Here is an 8,246-nt window from a genome sequence, read left to right as displayed (position 1 = left end):
ACCTTTCCAAGGTCGCAAAAACAATTTTTTCATAAGACAAGTTTGATGTAAAATTTTCCGCTCTTTCGAAATCCGCAGTCAAAAATAGGGTGTCCCATTAGAAAAAACCATCGTGACCTTGAAGTAACCTTCAAAATTGACCTCAAGGTCAAAACCAATGGTACAATTGAATGACCCCCTCTGTCCTGGTCAACTTTTATCTAAACCATTTTTTTGTAGATACCGTAATTTGGAAGATATTCGGATCCATAGACTAAAATGACTCACCCTGTATATAGTTAAGTTTTCCGTTGAGTATGGTAAAACAAAGCAATACACATTCATGTAAGTTCTATATGTATGTATAAGAAATACGAAAAGGATAGCGTGATTATGTTAGTGACGATCATCTCTGCATTATCGACATTGTTTGAGTTCGTCATTGACTCCAGCATCCCCTTAAGGGGACTGGAAGGTCAGATTGCCTGAAAATCGTGCTTGTTTTTTCACAGTTATTTGACAAACTGAATGAATATGCGAGTGTTATTTTGACGTGTATTTATACAACATATAAAAAGGAGAAAAATATAATTTCGATTTCAAATACTCAATATAAGTATGGTTTTTACATAGAAATTTTATATAGAAAATTTCCGTAAGCTTGTCGTTATCGTGTGAACTACTATAGAAATAGAAATTGAGTAAAAATTAACAAAATTGCAAATATCTTAATGAAATATTATTAAATTTTCAGTTCTTTTATAGTAAAAAAATTAATATTTCAAAATTAAATATTCTCACGAGTTTGTCAGTGTTTGTCAGAGTTTTCACATGATAATGACAAGCTTACGGAAATTTTCTACCTAAAATTCAGCTTAATTGAATCACCGAGAATCAAGATATTACTGCAAAATGACGATCTTGAAAAGAAAAACGAAATATATTTTAACTGCATATACTTATATTGAGTATTTGATCATCAAAATTATATTTTTCTTCTCTTTATATGTTATATAAATATACGTCAAAATAATACTTTCGCATATTCATTCAGTTTGTCATAAAAAATTATGAAAGAACAAGCATGATTTTCAGGCAATCTGACTCTCCAATCCCTTTAAGGAGATTCATTACCCATATTTCAATATAAATTAAAAAATTTTGGAAAGATTATACAGATTAATGTCTATATTACGTCTGAAAGCGCTCACAAACAATTTGATATTGAATTTAGATCAAAAGTTATTTCACTTTTGCGCGTAAATCCAGCAAACATGATGGCATCAAATAACGTCATCTTATTACTTGAGGATATCTTCAACCATGCTGTTATAATGATTCAAGAGATAAAAGATTAAAAGTCAGAAATAACATGAGATAAAGTAAATAAAATACAGAAATGTAGTGTTATATTAAAATATGCTCTTATTCAATTTTTTCGTATATGTACACCATATGTTTTTATATGGAACATAGAAATATTAACGTATCTCTAATTTTAAGTGACTTTTCACAAGATTATACGAGCAATATATTCTTAAGAATTAAAGCGGGTGTCTCATGAAACGCGCATAATAGTGTGACAGAGGGTAAGAAGAAAAGTAAAAATTACGAACGATTTCACCAAAAATTAGCGGTACGAGGAACGCGAAGCAAAAGCTTTCCAGACACGTTATTCTCGGTTTGGCATGACTTTGGCCGTTCAAACGATAGTTTGCAGTGTTCGTATTATAAGTATCCTTATGTAAATCTGCCGGCAGGGGTGACTGACGGCAGCAATAACCGGTATCCAGCCAAAGATCGTGCAGTATAATGGTGGATAAAATTTTCATAGCGCAGCATATTCGGAGTGAATGTTTTATTGCGACTGTAGCTAGCAATTCTCCTCTTTGTGCAGTTTCTCCCTTTGCGTTCACGTTCTTCTGCACAAACGTATCGATCGTGACATAACAGAATGTTCCACAGTTACCTTGGCATTTATCATTCACAGCCTCTTTGACAAATTTTCAGTCAATTTATCCCGTGCCAAAGTTTATCGCGACTTTATCTTGACAATCAAGTTTCCCGTTAAACGGTCGTTAAAGTGAAGTACACTGGAAATTGGAGAATACATCTTCGTTCCTACCTGTCTCTATTTTTCTTCTTGAAACTGAAATAGCCGGGTCCTTTAAAATCTCGTTCAAACGAATATCGGAATACCTTCCCGATTCTACATTCTATGTCGTGGGCAAAAATATTACTATGTGAAATGTAAAGGCAATAATCAACGTTGCGCTACCTATATCGATACAACATTTTCTTAAACTTCGTGAAACTCTATAGATAATCCTGAGTTCGTCACATTCACGTCAACGAGAGTAATCTTCCCTTCACACACTCTCTCTCTCTCTCTTTCTCTCTCGCTGCTATCTCCGCTCGGATTATGAAAGTGATACCCAATCTTCGAGCAATCTCACTAGATTTTCCAACAAAGACGTCGCGTTCACGTCTTATATTTCTTCGCGCAGTTGGGAGGGGGGAGGGGAGAGAGAGAGAGAGAACGCACTTTAAAGTTTAGATTTCTCCGTCGCCTCGTCCGCTACGCGTACCCAGCGCGTCATCGCTCGCGCAAATCGAAAGCTGAACTACACGATGGAGTTCGAAGTTGTTCTTTCCTGGCTGTCTCTCCAAGCTGGTTGAAAAGCCGGAGTCGCAGCTCGCAACGACCGTTCAATTTCCTCGCGTCGTTAAATCGCGCGGGGACAGGGATGGTATCGATCCCTCGATCGCTCTTCCCGTACACATTCCCTATTGGGGTGGGAAAGAGTGAATCCGGAGGATCCGCGAAGCTGTACGCATGCCAACCGTTGCCGGCGAATGCAGCAAGAGAAAAGGACTGCACAGAGCATTACACGCGCGCTCTCGAAAAATATGACCGTGATGTATGCGAACGATGGAATGTATTTCTACGGTGGAGCAAGGTGCGTCCGATATGATCCCCTGCGCGATATTAAAGATGCAGTTCTCACTGCAAATCCACTATTCATTCACTAATTTCATTCACGAGCAATATTACTTCTCCATTAGAAATTACGCTTGCGCAATTGTTATATTATAGTTAGATTCATATTAAGATTATATGGATCAACGTTGTAATTACATTTATCGAAAAAAATTATTTTTCTATATATTTATTTCATTATTTACGTCACAAATATTAATTTTAGGCAAAGTTAGAATGAACATATATATTTATATAAATATTACAAATACAAAAATATTTTTTTTTATTTTTCTTAATGCTTTATTTATATATCAGTTGGTCTAGTGAAAAAGTATATATATATATATATATATATATATATATATATATATATATATATATATATATATTTTGTGTGTATATATATATATATATATATATATATATATATATATATATATATATATATACATATATTTTGTGAGTATTTCTATAAATTATGAACTTTTTTGCTGTATTTCCCAAATAAAACGGCCAATAATTCTGAAATTTATGTATAACATCGATACATTAGTCTTTAATATCATAGTAATTTTTTTCATTAAAATCTTAATTTATAATTTAAAAAAAATTAAGAATGAGATTAAAAATGGTACGTTCACCCAAAGGACACATATAAAAAATGTCAATTTTAGTTTCAAATGTGTCAACTTTTACATAGTCAATTTTTATCCAGTTGCACGAGCCGTTAGATAATATTTCTATTTATGCGTAGTACAAGTCTGAATGAATTCTTAACAAATTCACTTTACTTTACAATCTTCTTAAAAGTACGCTCCGGTGAGTTCTAACAGTAACATTGACATAATGTTACTATTAGTTAGTGCTTACTGGGACCTATAGGGAAATTAATGCAAAAAGAATATGAAACTAGGATATTCGAGCGAAAGGATCAAAGAGAGGAAGAAAAGTGAGGTCTCGAATCCAACAGAGACCATTGAATCTTCAATATACACCGGACTGGTGATATTGAAGACGGATACGGGCAAAGCAAGAGCAAAGAAAGGTGCGGTCGCTTTTAAATCGTTGAGTATGAATAGGAGCGAAGAAGGCTGCGTTACGAAATAGAAAATACGCGTGCATCTAAAAGGAGATACAGGCCAAAGCATTCAAAGGTATACCACTCTGTCAAAATGCACCGTGCTAAAAATAGGTCGAAAATTCGACGAAGGAAAAAGCGTAACGTGACTGCGATAATTCAAAGACTCGGATTATTCCGTGGGGTGCAAGAGTCAAGCCGCGATTTTCCGCAGTTGGTGACTACGAGTGTGGGAGAGAAGGTGGAGACAAACAGAAGGAGAAAAATCTGGTTGGTATCAGGAGGGCATGAAAAAAGAGGCAGCAGGGGGAAAAATGCCATATTACGAGTTTATATCGGGTTTCCGAGGCCGGTACAAGAGTTTGTTCGGGTTCGAGTATTCGATTTTAAAGCATCCCTCTTGGGCCGGTATAACCGTACCATCCGTACCTTTTCCCGGCTCCTCGGCCCATCGAAGGTGGGCACTCATGAAAATATATTGCACTTCCTACCGCGGTTTACACGTTGCATTCTCTGACGATTGGATTGAAAATCGATCCTTCGCGATTGCGTTATTGGAGCCGACAGCGGGAATCTCGCAGACGGACAGGATGATACTTCTTATCGTCTACTTGTCCTTCCTCTTATCCCTCTCTAGATACGCGGACCTCTCGCCATAGACGCAACAATTTAAACCCTTAGACCGTTATCGGCCCGCCTCGATCGCGTTCCCAATCTCCTCCCGGGCAACTTTCGCTAATTGTCTCTCGCGCTTTTCCATCAAAGTGTCCACGAGATTTTATGTTACATCGTCTGTAAAGATTTACAATCTCTCGTCTGTACTAGGTGTAATACAGTTTTATCGGAGTCTCCTGGGATTAATCAACAGAAATATTTATTAACAGCACAAGTTACTGCAGAAGAGATGATATTACGCTTGTGTATCCATTTGATGAAATACTTTGCTTCTCAGTTAGTGAGGCAATATTGACGTGAGGTAAAATTCTCGCAAGTTATTGCGACATTAACTAGAGGGCTGTTTACGTCTTTAATTACGGCGAATCTTTTTAATCAATTTCGCTGTCGCGCCAAGTTCGCGACGTCGCGAAACGTCGCAGGTATAAGAAGCGAAGCTCGAACAACTTTCGCATCACCATGGTACCATATGCGCCAGTGAATCTGAGATCTAGAGAAGTGTAGCTGGATTGCGCGACGCCTAAGCGAATAGTGTACCTGCGTAATACCGGGATTGCGGATATGCAGACCATAAAAATCCCGCGGGGCTGGCAGTGTGGGGCAAACAAACGCTCTGCGAGACGTAAAATCCGTCGTATAAAAATTCACGTACAGTCTGCCGCGCGATTTTCCTGCCCCACGAAGCACCGAATGGCATTTAACGCGGGATGAATATGCACGCACGCATGCACGCGCGCGTGGGCGCGGACACGCATAAATACACGCATTATCTCACGGCTAGGAAGTTAAATAACGACCGGTTATACACGCGCATACACACACACACACACATTTTACAGCATATGTTATATTGCATTTGCTCTGTTGAGTGCGAATACACAAAGGCGCACATACAGGTGCGTCCTAATACCTCTTTTGTCCTTCCTCTTCTTTTGTCCTTTTCTTTTTTTTTAAACTTGCAAATTTAGTAAATCTCCAGACACCTAACCTTCCTTATTTATTAGCTATTTTAATTTTTATAATATGCCAGTTACCCGTAGAAAATAAAGATACAACAGCGAGGTAACTCGTAAATTTTATTTAGCTGAGTCTGGTATTTATTTAATTATATCCGGGATGTTTAATAAAAGGAAATATATAGCGCAAACAGTACCGTGCAGCGTGCGTGATGCAACGGCATGTTTGTGCGCGCGTGTGTGTATGTCTATGTATGTGTATATGTACTCTTTATTACTGATTTTCTCTCAAATACTGCAGAGTCGATACTTCATTGTTTGTCTCTAAGAAATTTATGTCGAACATGAAATAGTCGCGTGTGTGCCCTAGCTGGATGTTATTTAACATTAACGGCACACACAATTTTCTGTCAGAAACATATGACCTTTTATGCACAATACAGAAACTATGATTGCGCTTCAAGAGATACCGTACAAAACTTTATCAACAAAATACTGACTCTCTTCTGCAAAGTTTACGTCGTATTGATTGCACGGGAGATTGCAAGTGCCCAATATTAATAATAATATTTTCTCTCCATCCAGAAAAATTTTAAAATATCTTGCTTTAGCTTTATAACGAAATTTAGAGAAATTTAAAAATATAATACGAAAGGTTTGCCAAGAGATTTCTACATATGTATGCTCATGTTTTCCGCTAAATATCACAAGCAGCACACTTATGTGAGATCCACATATACATGAAATGTGAAAAAAGTAACGTGATCGTGTTAGTGTTTATCTGACATGACATATCGACGATTGCCTCTACGTTATCGACACTTTTTGGCTTCGTCACTTTGACATTCTCTTAATAAACAGTAACTCAGCAGATATCTGATAATGATTGAAACATCGATGGGAATCAGAAATTAACATCGTCTCGCTGATGCGCTTTATATTTTCACGATGTCTGTTCACAAAGTGACATACATCGAAGTATATATGTATATCGAAGTATATATCGAAGAGAAAATTAATGCACTTGAAGAACATGTACATCAATAAATGTATATATTCTCATCAATTCCACATCAGAACTTAAAGTAGCCGTAAAATACTTTGTGAAGAAACACCATGAGATTATCTCTGCATCTTTATTTACATAGAATACCGAAAACACCGTTAATGCTGTCCGATAACAAAGAGTAAGTTGAAGTAAATATTATGAGTACGTAATATAATAAATTATGATCTTGTATTTTGCACAAACAGTACTATCATAAAACACGCATTTGTAAAAATTACACAAGTGTATCAACACGTGACATATTTCATACTTTCATGCACGAGTCGACGTTGTCTCGCACATGTAGAGACAATAAATTGCGGTTGAAGCTTACGCGAAGAAAGAATTGGTCGCGGTAAAATAGTCCCGAGAAAAATCTAGGTCGTTAGGCGTCGCGGCGCCGCGCGGTGTTCAAACGACGCGTCGCCTTGTGACGAATTTCTCGGACGGCGGTAAAGCATGCTGAACGAAATAGCGCGATATACACTTTGAATTTACAGTTTTTCTTAAAAATTCTCCCGTTGAAATTCAAGCTCAGCAAGCTAAGCGAAACAAATCAGGATGTAAATTGCAATTTAGCGCCAGTAACGTTGCGATTAACATGCGGGACAAACGGTACACGCTACACAGTTACAAAATTCTATAGAATAATCTTTATTATGAAATTCTCCCTGTGTACGTTATCTCTGAAACGGTTAAAATCTCATACGTTAAAGCGTCGAGAATGTCGCAGTAATACACGCGAAGCATCGCCACAGTTAAATCGCGAGAGATTAACGTACACGATTGGCAGAACGTGAAATGCGACGATAAATGTATCCGCCCTTATAAATGCGCTTATATTTATCCACATGGATTCCGAGGTAATTAGTGGCCCGGAATAAATCCCCGCGTTAGCTATAGGGCTCGTCGAGATCTAGCAGACACTAAAGCGGCGGTACATTACTGCACGGGCATTAAAATGGGACATGTATCGCCGATTAGACTCTACGTCCTTGATCAAGAAGCTTAATGTTATCGCATTCGGCTTTCTGTTTCAGAGCCTATAAATTGCACATCTGCGCATTTGTTCGCGAATGCCATCCCCGAAACAAGGTTACTACGTGACGAATTGCCATCGAAGCCAAGCAACTCGCTTGAGTCGTACTAAAAAGCAGGCGACATAAAAATACGTGCAGCGCAGAGAGAATGTTACGTGCGTTGGAAGTACGGGTAAGAATATGAAACGTCTTATCAAGAAGTGAGACGAAAATATTCCCTTGCAAAACCATTTCTGCCTTTTCAGGATTAAAGATAATTTTTTCCATTTTTAATATTTCCGTGGGATATATAAGGATTCTCCCGGTTATCGCGTGGTTTCACACGTGTGGAGATCGTTTATTGCTATCGGATCAATCCTTCTTTCTGATAAAAATTTATAACCGTTTCCAAAGACTCGCAGGAGTCCCTTGAAGACGTTTGTTGTGTGCATTTTGGTAATGCAATGTAGAAAAAAGGAGAACGTAATATACGTGAGGTGCGTCACAT

General features: G+C 37.6%; 1 long non-coding RNA gene across 2 annotated transcripts in view; it reads left to right on the top strand.

The window, feature by feature from the left end:
• The window catches only part of LOC116849420, a 30,747-nt gene that overhangs the window by 17,527 nt on the left and 4,974 nt on the right, over positions 1 to 8,246 (top strand). Inside the window, exons 2-3 of one of the 2 annotated variants that reach the window (XR_004379134.1) lie at positions 7,760 to 7,931; positions 8,005 to 8,235. This is a non-coding gene — a long non-coding RNA (uncharacterized LOC116849420). The remainder of the gene's footprint in view (positions 1 to 7,759; positions 7,932 to 8,004; positions 8,236 to 8,246) is intronic. The other variant, XR_004379133.1, reaches the window with a different exon arrangement.

This window comes from Odontomachus brunneus, unplaced genomic scaffold, assembly GCF_010583005.1.
Source record: "Odontomachus brunneus isolate Ranch 3 - 2012 unplaced genomic scaffold, Obru_v1 Obru_scaffold_115, whole genome shotgun sequence".
Classification (NCBI taxonomy): domain Eukaryota; kingdom Metazoa; phylum Arthropoda; class Insecta; order Hymenoptera; family Formicidae; genus Odontomachus; species Odontomachus brunneus.
This window is presented reverse-complemented; position numbering and strand designations above follow the sequence as displayed.